The 12,315-nt window shown below is 40.3% G+C and overlaps 1 pseudogene; it reads left to right on the plus strand.

Annotated features, from left to right (window-relative positions):
• The first annotated feature begins 4,523 nt into the window (after positions 1-4,523).
• LOC136454284 (receptor like protein 26-like) lies at positions 4,524-6,004 on the plus strand (annotated as a pseudogene).
• Positions 6,005-12,315: the final 6,311 nt, after the last annotated feature.

Consider the following 12,315-nt stretch of genomic DNA (forward strand, 5'->3'; position numbering starts at 1 on the left):
GCAGATCAGCCAGATGTTCTTTGTACCCTTTGGATTTCACCACCACGTCATCAATATAGATTTCAAAAATCTTGCCGATCAACTTATGAAAAATATAATTCATTGCCCTCTGATAAGTTGCACCAGCATTTTTCAATCCAAAAGTCATCACAACCCATTCAAATAAGCCGATTGTGCTAGGGCACCTAAAGGATGTTTTTGCTATGTCTTTTTCAGCCATAAAATTTGATTATAACCTGCATTACCATCCATAAAACTAATTACCTTGTGCCCGGTTGCTGTATCTACCAATATATCGGCTATTGGCATTGGATAACCATCCATCGGTGTAGTCTTGTTCAAATCTCTGAAATTAATACAGACTCTCAACTTCCTATTTTTCTTATACACAGACACTACACTCGATATCCACTCTGCATATCGGCAAGGTCGGATAAATTTTGCTTCTAGTAGTCTTTCAGTCTCCTTCTTAATATCATTAAGAACATTTGGATTAAATCTCCTTAGAGCTTGTTTGAATGGCCGATATCCAGGTTTGATTGGCAACCGATGTTCAACAATTGATCGATCTAAGCCAGGCATTTCATAATATTCCCAAGCAAAACAATCTTTAAATTCCTTTAACAACTCTATCAGTTCTTGTTTATACTCAGTATCCAATTTAGCACTAACATATGTCGGCCTAGGCCTATCTCCAGGACCAATATCTATTTCTTCTAATTCATCGGCCGACGTAAAGTCATGTCCTAGTTTACCATCTGTACCATCTATTGGATTATCCATTAAAACAAACCTTCAGAGCCAACTACTCGGATCGACTGTTGCCCTTCATTATTGATTCTAATGAAGCCTCCTTCCCATTGCTTGTCAGAAAAACACTCAAAATCTTCTAGTTCCCAATACATTGGATCAGTTGTTGCTATACTCATAGAATCATCAGCATGAACTAACTCAACATTGTCTCCATGCCACTAAATCAAGCATTGATGCATAGTCGATGGTACACAACAATTGGCATAAATCCAATCACGACTAAGGAGTAAACTGTACGAACCCTTTCCATCAATGACAAAGAATGTAGTGATCAAAGTCTTGCTTCCAATTGTTAATTCAACATTCATAGCCCCCTGGTCTTGGACGCATTACCCCCAAAATCCTTAAGCATCATGTCAGTCTCAATCAGATCTTCTGGTCCTTTACCAAGCTTGCGAAAAGTAGTATAAGCCATCAGATTAACAGAGGCACCTCCATCAACCAATATTTTACTCATTGGCTTTCCATCGACAAAACCTTTCACATATAAAGCCTTCAAATGTCGATGCTTAACTGGTTTATCAAATATAGCTTGTTATATCAATGTTAACTGGGATGCCATCTCTTCATACTCTGATTCATCAAAATCCAAATAGACTTCTTGATCTGCTGGGGTTTTAAATTCATATGGTAAAAGAAAAACCATTTGAATATTAGCCAATGGCTGACCCTTATCGGCTGTTTGTTTAGCACGCAATACTTGCGGTTTACCAGATTTCTAAGCCTATTCTAATTCTCTGCTCCTTAGGCGTTGTACTCTTCTCGTCTAACTTCTTATTAAACCCCCTAGACACCACTATCCTTCCTGCCAAACATACTCTTCATCTTCTTCTTCATAATTGGCCCAGTTCTGATCAACAACTCGCTTTCCAAGCCGATCATGAATGTTTCTATTTTTTAAGCGCCAATCCACATCATTATGTTGATATTCAATTCGATCATGGATAGACCAGTGGTTGACTTGAGATTGCCTAAACTCCCAATATTGTTCACTACATTCAGGGTAATTATTTCTAGTAGGCAATCTCAAACCTTCACTCCAACAATGTCTGAAGAAAAGGCAATTCCAATGTGACTCAGCTTATTTTCTTTCATATCTCTCTTCTTCTTGTTGACGTTGATATTCCTTCTCTTCAAACCAGCGTTGATAATCTTTCTCCTTTTGCCGTTGCCATTTATTCAACAGAATTCGAGATGTAACACGTGGTCTCATCGCACCATCTCTCAACGTTTCTCTCTGCTCATATCGGCTCTTTTGTTGGTCACAACATCTTTTAATTTCTCTATATTCATTAGCCGATATTTGCATTTTTGGATCAACTGTTCAAGTTTCTCTTGCCCTAGCTGATGTCAAAACTTTAGTCTTCCCTTTGAATAACTTAACATCAACCATGTTCTGATCCTTTGGGAAAGGATTATCATCAACTTTCATTTTTCGAGCTGTATCAAATTTAAGATTCTCTTGTTGAATAGCCCTCTGAATATGTTGCCGAAAAATCATACAATCATTAGTAGTATGAGAAGTAGTGTTATGGTACTTGCAGAACTTCTTATTCTTCAACTGATTGGGAGGTAATATAACATGATTGGCAGGCAGTTTAATTTGTCCCTTCTCAAGCAAGAAATCAAAAAGTTTGTCTGCTTTTGTAACATCAAAATAATAACTTTCTTCAACTTATTTTCCCCAAGGATTTGGAACCATTACTATCTTTTTACCCCAATTCCATTCAGCTGCGGCAATTTTCTCTTCTTCATCATCATCATCGACTAAATATGGATTATAAGCTTCAACGATTGCAACATTATTCTAGAATAGGGTATCTCTACGCATATTCTGGAACTGACTATTAAGTGCTACCACCCGTTGAGCCAATTGACCTAAATTGTCAAATTCTTGCCCAAGCAGCTTTTCTCTCCATGTTGGCAACATTCCTTGAACGGTCAACGCAGCTAGCTGATCATCAGTCAAATTCAACGAAAAGCATAAGTTTCTTGTTTCTCGAAACCTCTGAAGGAACTCAGCACCTAATTCATTAGCTTTTTGCTTTATAGTTATCAAATTTATGATCTTTCTTTCCCCTGTCCCAGTGTAGAAATATGTATAATTTTTTTTTCAAGATCACTCCAATTGGCAATAGAATTAACCGCTAGTGATGAAAACCAAGTGAAAGCTGGTCCTGACAGGGACAAAGAGAAGAAACGAACTCGATGCGCTTCTTCAATAGAGGCTTTACCCAACTGAGTAAGATATCAACTGACATGTTCTATTGTACTTGTGCAATCTTCACCAGTGAACTTAGCAAATTCTGGAAACCTGTAGTTTGTAGGAAGGGCCACCAAATCATACCACTCTGGACATAGACGTTTGTATGAAAAGGTCTGCCCTTTTAGTTTTAAACCAAACTGATTTTTCATTATTTCGATTACTCTGAGCAACAATTCATCAGCATTTGAGTTTGGATTTCTTGGCAATTGCTGACCCATCCGCAGATTGAAATTCTGAGTGCCTTGATATCCTGGATTTGGAATCATATTGAGGGTATTATAATCTGAACCATAATGATATCCTTGTGGAATATCTATCTGTCGAGCCCCTTACTGATTTACTGTTTGAAAATATTAGGATCTGTATCTCTACGAATCCTTTGAACCGATGGTGCTATTTTTTTAGCCGACGGTGATATTTGGCATGATGTACAAATCGGGTGGATTCTAACCAGGGGCGGATCCAGCACCAAGACGGGGTGGGCTCGAGCCCCCGCTATCGGTGCTCGGACCATGGAGCCTCTCCTAAGCCCCTCCTACAAATTTATACCAATTCAAGCTTGGAAGGAGAGTCTAAGGATGAAAGATTATAATATAAGCCCCTCCTGACTTATTTTTCTAGATCCGCCACTGATTCTAACCTAGGGCTTCTCGGCCTGTGCCTCCGGTTCCTTCGTCTTGGCGCCGCCAAATGCTCCTTTGTCGTTAAACCAACATGAGTATCTAGTATTAGAAAATAGTGATTTGGATAAATGTATGACCTATTTATGCAATACGTTAGGCTTATCTGAATGGAGAGTCCATTATGTTGTTTCTAAAGAGTGGCACATCTAGAGTTATTTGTGGTGATGGATGAAACAACCTCCTCTAATGCATATTTAGGCCCCGTTCGTTGGTCTGAAACTTGGTTGAAACTGGCTGAAAAAAAACTGTTCCGGCTGAATTGTTGTGAGAGAAAAACACTGTTCCGGCTGAAAAAAGAAGTCGAACAAGCCGAATATGGGGTAAGCCGAACAGGGCCTTAATGTGTGACACGGGAATGGATGATTGTTGGATGATATGGAACTTTTTCCCCCTCAATATGGAACATTTCTAAATTTTGGAAAGATTGCACACCCAGTTTCACCTAGTAAAACTCTTCATCTTTCTTTTAATAACTCTAGTGTCATGTCATGAGACTTGCTTAACTTTTTTTTTTTTGAATTGGAGCTCAATCAACTTTTATTGTGTTCTAACTAGTATTCTTCCCTTGTGTGCAGGAAAAATTCCACAGTCTTTATTCGCTCTTCCAGCCCTGCAAATTCTTTATCTTGATAATAATATGCTTGGTCCCTTGGAAGACATTTCTGCTCCTTCATCTTCACCATTGTGGCTAATTGATTTAAGTGGTAACCAATTGACAGGCCAATACCCAAATTACATTTTAAGTGTACAAATCTGCAGTATCTGTTTCTGAACTCAAATAAATTGACGGGCACCATAGAACTTAGCTCTATCTGGAGGTTGAAAAGTCTCACTGACCTTAGCCTGTCTAACAATATGATATCAATCATAGACACAGAAGGTGATGCAATTGTTCATTCTTTTCCTAGCATCAATTACTTAGATCTTGCATCTTGCAATCTTACAACATTTCCAGCTGCATTGAGTTATCTTGATGCTATTTTAGAGCTTGACCTTTCAAATAACCAAATGAAAGGGGCCATACCAGATTGGGTTTGGGAGACCTGGAGCTACAGCCTTAACAGTTTGGACCTGTCCCACAACATGTTTACTACTTTAGAGAAGTCACCGTCTCTTGTTCACATGACATATTTAACCTTTCTTGATCTTAGTTCTAATAGAATTGAGGGAACCGTGCCAATACCAGTCATCACTTCGCCACCTGAGCAGGTTGCATTGGATTACTCAAATAATAGCTTCTCTTACATTGTACCTGACTTTGGCAGGTATCTTGCAAATGTCACCTACATCAATTTTTATAATAATAAATTAAGTGGCCATATACCACCTTCAGTTTGTAGTCTTAACAAACTTGACATCATGGACTTGTCTTTCAACTGCTTTAGTGGACCAGTCACATCATGTCTTATAGAAAATGGACACCAGTCTGTATTGAAGCTAAGAGAAAACAAATTACATGGAGTGCTGCCCAAAAATATTGGAAAAGGATGTAATTTTAAAACAATAGATCTGAGCGGAAATGGAATTGAAGGTACACTTCCTAAATCACTAGAACACTGCCAAGATTTAGAACTCCTTGATGTTAGTAATAATCGTATTGTTGGTTCATTTCCATCTTGGTTGGGTACTCTTCCAAACCTTCGAGTTCTTGTCTTAAGATCAAACCAATTCACTGGTAGTATAAGGGATCTTCCAAGTGGCCTTAAAGTAACAGCTATTTCACAAATTTGCAAATAATTGATTTGGCCTCCAACCATTTCTCTGGTAACTTGCATTCAGAATGGTTTGAGAGTCTGAAATCGATGATGGATAAAAGCAATGACCAGGGACAAATTTTAGGGCCTCAAACAGACATGTCACGTAAACATATCTATCAAGACACTGTCACCATCACATACAAAAATTTTAAGTTAGTGATGACCAAAATCCTAACCACTTTTAAAGTAATTGATTTCTCGGATAACTCATTTGATGGTCCCATTCCTGAGTCGATTGGCAGGCTTATTTCACTGCATGGACTTAATATGTCCCGCAATAATGTCGTGGGACAAATTCCATCACAGCTTGGTGATTTGATTAGGCTGGAATCTTTGGATCTCTCCTATAACCATTTCTCAGGGGAAATCCCACAAGTTCTGACCTCTCTAACATTTCTCAGTTGGCTGAACCTTTCATACAACAACTTGACTGGAAGAATACCAGAGGGAAACCAGTTCTTTTCATTTCCGTACAGTTCTTTTGAAGGCAATGATGAACTTTGTGGAAGTCAAGTGCCTAAACATTGTGCCAATTCCCGTTCAACTACTCCAAGAGCAATAGACCATCAAGAATCCAAAAGTTTGCGACAGGACAGACTTGATGCCATCCTTTTGTTCACATTTGTTGGCTTGGGGTTCGGAGTGGGTTTCGCATTGGCAATCTTGTCCAGAATCTTCCGCCGCATAGAAGGATGGATTTGCAAGCATTTCTGTATCCACATGTAGGTGTAATAGCATTATAGAACATATGCCTGGTATTGTTTCTAAAAAAAGAAAATGAGGGTGATATGTACTATGGTTAGATGAGACCACTGGTAGAGAACCGAGCTTTACTCCCGGTGGGGAACCCCCTCTAGTCCCGGTTCCTCACCCGGGAGCAAGCATCCGGGACTAAAGGGGGGTCCTTTAGTCCCCGGTCAGGAACCGGGACTAAAGGAGGACCTTTAGTCCCGGTGGGTAACACCAACCGGGACTAAAGGTGCCTCCTGACATGCCACGATGGCCGGCACCTTTAGTCCCGGTTGGTAATACGAACCGGGACTAAAGGATTTTTTCTTTTTTCTATTCTTTTCATTTTTTTGTTTTCTTTTCAAAATAGGTTTTCGAAGTCGTATTGTACGCTGCTAATTATACATTTATACGCGCATATAGTATGTTTCGGTTCAAGCACAATAAACGTATTAAATCACACAATTCAAGCATAGAAATATATATATATATATATATGCATGCATCATATATATATTTACATGCATGCATGCATATGTGTATTTTACATTATATTATTTCATGTGCATATATTACAAAAGATTGCATTATAGTTGTTGTGACATAACAAGTTTCTTCTCATCCTCTAGCTTGGCTTCAATGGCAGTGTTGGGTCGAAGTAGAACTCGCCCTTGGAATCGATGACCTGCTCATTAAAAAATCCGGCTATAGACTCTTGAATTGCTTTGATTTGGTCTTGCCGTATGACCTTTTCCTCCAACCATCGAGTCTACAGGTTTGAATTAAAGGAAAATAAATTAATATATGTACATATATATATATAAAGATATAGTAACACAATCAATAATAATAATTAAATGAATATATAGTGTATTTTTAACGTACTTTGAGTCTCTCTGTAGGAGTTCTTTGGGAGAGCACCTTGATAAACTTGCAAACATAGTAACCACAGTAGTTGTTCCCCTGTTCCTGCCTCAGACACCACTTTACGAGAAAAAGATTTGTCATCCAATCTGGTGATCCGGTGAAAGCTATATGTTTAATTAATAAAGATGATGCGATTCAGGGGACTTACTTTCAATGGGATTACATTCAGTGGCGCTTTGCATTTTTCCATGTGTTGCTTCTCAATAAAGGTTTTCCAAACACTGCCCAATAAAAAATTTGCCACGTCATCAGATATAGTTAATCATCATGTTTGTGTGTATATATAGTTGCTAGAGATCCCGAAATTACCTCTGGATAATATCTATCATATCTTGGTAGTCTTGTTGTGGTTTTCTCATCGAGTCATAGATTATCAAGTGACTTTTCACCAGATCGATGTCCATCAATATCCAGTGATTGCTGCATGTGTTTATAGGATATAACGCATAACACTCATTAATTAACTAGAATCAACATATGAGCCATTAAGGCTATGATCGACATGATTAACACTCACTTGAAGTTATAGGGAAAGAGTATATCCTTCTTGTGGCGTTGGTTCACTAAGAAGTTCATGAGGTTACTCTCTGACTCAGACTTCCAATTAGTCATTGGAGTAATTGGGTCTTTGAATACTATATGGGGATCAACAAAACCAATTTCATTGCAGCCTTCCTTTCTGAGCTCTGTCATTGTAAATCTGCATATATATAGTACTTGTTAGGATAATTTATATGCATATACACACATATGATGAGTTTAATAATAGATCGAAAGAATTATTACTTACAGGCAATAGCAGCTAATGATAACTTTGTCCAGAGAGGTCAGGTGGCATAGTTGATGAAATTCTACAAAGTCAACATACATAACATCATCGCCACGGAACCAATGTTCGTCTCTAATTCTGACACCAACGCAGAAGTCTCCACTGGTAGACGCCTGCATGTACCACTTGTTTAGCAGGTACATTTGCGTCCCCAGATCAGATAAGGCTTGAGGGTTGTATAGACTCTGGCCTAGTACAAATTTTTTCTTCCAAATATCAACCTCCGCCGCACTCTCAATGTTTCCATCACCAAACATCTGGTAAAGGTCGAGACCAGTCTCATCAAGAAATTCACCAAGGTGATCCAAATCGACATCCGGAGGTATGTTTGCCTGATGCATTAATCCTAAATTCGAACCATATTCATTACCAACAACTAGCGGGGGGATTGATTGGTGCGCTTGTTGTCCGAGTTGGGCAACTCCTTTCCCTGCCCGCTTCTTTTTCTGTGCCGCCTCAATTGACTTGGTGAGAGTGCGGTCATAGTCTGATAACGTTGATTTGGACGGCTTACGAGATTCCCGCTGTTGATGCTGGTAAGAAGTCACCTTTTTTCTTAAAATATCCGGAGCTACGAAGAAGTACAGTTTCTCTGGGTTTCTCCTTGCTTCTTGATTCATTTTAAGTTTGTCATAGAATCTAGACATGTCTTTTTTATATGCATCAGTTCCTTCTTCCTTCTCTTCAGATATTATTTTGGGAATAGCCCTTGGTTTCACGGTGGCTTTCTTTGCAGGCGGGGACTGGTTCTTCGTTTGAGGGGCTGGCCTCTTGCTAGGCTTCTTGGTAGGCAGGGGCGGGGGAGGCGTTGGAGACCTCCTTGGAGGTGTTGGCAGCGGCGTTGGAGACCTCCTTGGAGGTGTTGGCAGCGGCGTTGGAGACCTCCTTGGAGGTGGCGACTGCGGCGTTGGAGACCTCCTTGGAGAGGGTGTGGATGCAGCCTCGTCTTCCAACACAATGTCATCGTACAGAGCACTATGATGATCTGGCGATTGAACAATTGGATTTAGGTTGGGGGAGGATCTGCTACAAAAAAAGGAATGACATATTATTATGAGCAGATTGTTAATTATTTAAGCCAATACAAATTAATGATGTAGTGTTTTCATCCGCACGTACCTATGGTGAGGTAGTTCAGAAGGAGGTGGAGCCGACATCCCTGGAATGATGATGTAGCGCTTGCGCCATAGAATGAATGTCTTCTCCGCTTCTCCTAGAGTCTTCTCGCCATCACCTCCAGGAATGTCAAGAGGCAAATCACTAAAACCTTTTTCAGCTTTATCTACCGAGATGGTGGCATATCCTTCTTGGATTATATTCCCATGAATCCTTGGTGTCTTGGTTCGGTCGATAGGATTAACAAGACCGATAGCCACCTTGATTGTGGAATTCTCCTTCGGAATGTGTAGCTCACACGTTGTACAAGGTTCAGTGACGTCATCCACAGGGAAGCGCAGTCCTGTGTCCCCTTGATTTGGTATCTCCGTGGAAGCGCAGCTGCTTTTCAACTGAACAGATTGGCTAATGTTGATTCCTGGCTCTGATGCCTGCTTGCTTGCACTCACTGCTATTTGCACTTGCCTTTTGATTTCCTCCTGCATTCTCGCTTCAAGGTTTTTTTCCCGCTCCTGTGCTTCACGCACCGCTTCCTCCAACCTCTGGAGCCGGTGTGCCTCTTCTTCCTTCTTTCTCTGGCGACTTCTGTAGGAAGGTCTGTCCTGAGGGAATCCATGCTCCCACAAGACACTTCCTTTGCCTCTAGTTCGGCCACCATGTTCAATAGTCCCGATGGCGTATGTCAGCTCATCCTTCTCTCTGTTGGGCCTGAACGCACCACTAGCAGTAGCTCTCTGAGCATAAAACAATCTTTCTGCTGCTTCTTGCAGTCTTGCGCCATAAACGCACTTCCCTGTCTCCTGGTCTAGTGTTCCCCCATGAGCGAAAAACCAATTCTTTGCACGTTCTCCCCACTCGAGTGATTCTGGTCTGATACCCTTGGCAAGAAGGTCTGCTTCCATTTTGTTCCACTTCTTAATGGCAGTCGGGTAGCCACCTGATCCCAAGGTATGGTGGTATGTCTTCTGTTGGGCATTACGTTGGTTCTTTATCACCCGACTCACACCCTCTTCTGAAGTCTTGTACTGTACAAACTCATCCCAATAGGGCCTCTGCTTTGAGATCGGGCCTGGGACAGTAAAATCTGGTGCTATGTTCTTCTTGACATACGTCGTGTATAGGTGTTTCTTCCAAGTCTGAAACTGGGTGGCCATCTTCTTCATTGCCCAATCCCTAACTCGCTCCTTCAATTCATCACCATCTATTATATCATCATAATCATCTGTTTGGAGCGTGAAATGTACCAAGACATCATTCCAAATTAACGCCTTGTCACGATCGGAGACAAAACTGATATGAGGAGCATTGGTCTTCTTCTTCCATTCACGGGTACTAATCGGGAGCCGGTCCCGTACAAGGTAACCACGGTGGTGCACAAATTTTATTTTATTCGGCCCCCCCGGTTCTCCTGTATCCACATTGAACTCCGAGATGATGAAGCGACCCTCCAATGGCTTTTTGGGACCTCGAACATTTTTACTCTTCGTTGTAGTTGTTGATGTCGATCCAGAGGGCTACAAAACATAAACATTATTTTTAATGTCATGAGCACACATAAGACATATGATAATATATATATATAGCTAATAATAAAAAATATATACTTGGCCAATATGTTGTTGCTCATTTTGTTCAAGAGCTAAGTACTGACTCCCGTCATCTACATCCTCTTGCACGTTATTTTAGCACCATCATCGCCGGCAACTTGAGTGCCAGTGTTGATCAAATTCATCATCAACTCCTCCTCATCCATATTTCTCGGGTCGGCCATCTAGCTTCAAAAAACAAAACCAATATATAGTACGTCAAATCTTTGCTTATTACATGCGTAAAATCTACAAACAATATGCATTATTAAATCTTGCCCCTCGATCACGGACGCAATTCGCCACACTAGGACAAACTACGTCGGTACTAGGGCGAATTAGGGCACGAGAAAGGGCGGTGTGACAAGAGTGGCGGTGCTCCACTCCGCCGTATATATGTCTGTACACATGGGTGAACGAGGGCGGCGGTGCACCGCCGTATACATAGAAACGCATGGACGAAATGCATATGAATACAAATGACGTATATATACGTGTCGGCGCGGTGGCCGGTGTGCTGACGACGATGACGTGAGGCGGGCCGGCGTGCTGACGACGACGACGACGTGAGGCGGGCCGGGGCGGTGTCGGTGCGTGATGTTGTGATCCTATGTACCATGTGATCAACCATGTAGTCATTCATCATATGAGAAAATTCTATGTTAATAATATAAGTATAAGTCATTATGAAATGTAAGTATATGTGTCTTATTGCTCATATAACCATTACTATTTCCGAAATGATAAGAATTTATTTTCTTCTTCTACAGGCGATCTCTGATGCTATGATATAAAGTTTGAAGATAGTCTTCCCGGAAAAAAATATGTAATGCTCATATTACTTTAGCAACATTAATATATTATATCTGTATATTCAAAGTTCACAAATGAAGAAACATGTGATATTTTTGATAAACTAAAAAACGCTTAGTTTATAAACTGGGTATCAAAATTGAGTTCCTATTTGACCATTATATATCCTACAACAAATCCTTAAAAAAAAAGACCCTACATGAATATATTTGGATAAAATTTCGTTAACAAACATTGATCTATGAAGATAGAAAAAATTCTTCTATTGAAACTGCATCTTGAAATAATGGCATATCATATAGTGATGAATATATGGCGGTTGATGGGCTGGATCATTAGCGGATGGTTCGTAGCGTTGTTTCCAAATAATATATAGCGTGTTTATTATACAAGCCATGGATTTACATCGATCTAATTAATTTCTAAAGTAATTTCATTGGTGATCCTTAATTATACTTGTCATTTAGAGTTCCAAATATTCAAAACTTGCCTTAAGATATGTTTTTATTTAAAATCATTTAGAGTTCCAAATATTCATTTTTAGTTTCTATAGATTTTGTGATTCAAAATTTGGAATTTTCAATCGACCTCGACCGTTGACACATGGCTTACACCAAAGTTGTAGTTTTCGACGTGATCTATAACTCGGCAGTGGAGGGCTCGGACGAATGTACAAAGAGATCGACGAATATATCACCTCGAAGCTTGGCAGTGTACGTACTGGAGGGCCTCGGGCCGGCGCGGTGGGGCAACGCGCGGTGGAGGGCCTCGGGCGCGGAGGAGGGCGCGGTGGAGG

The sequence above is a fragment of the Miscanthus floridulus genome, chromosome 5 (assembly GCF_019320115.1).
Source record: "Miscanthus floridulus cultivar M001 chromosome 5, ASM1932011v1, whole genome shotgun sequence".
In the NCBI taxonomy this organism is placed as follows: Eukaryota; Viridiplantae; Streptophyta; class Magnoliopsida; order Poales; family Poaceae; genus Miscanthus; species Miscanthus floridulus.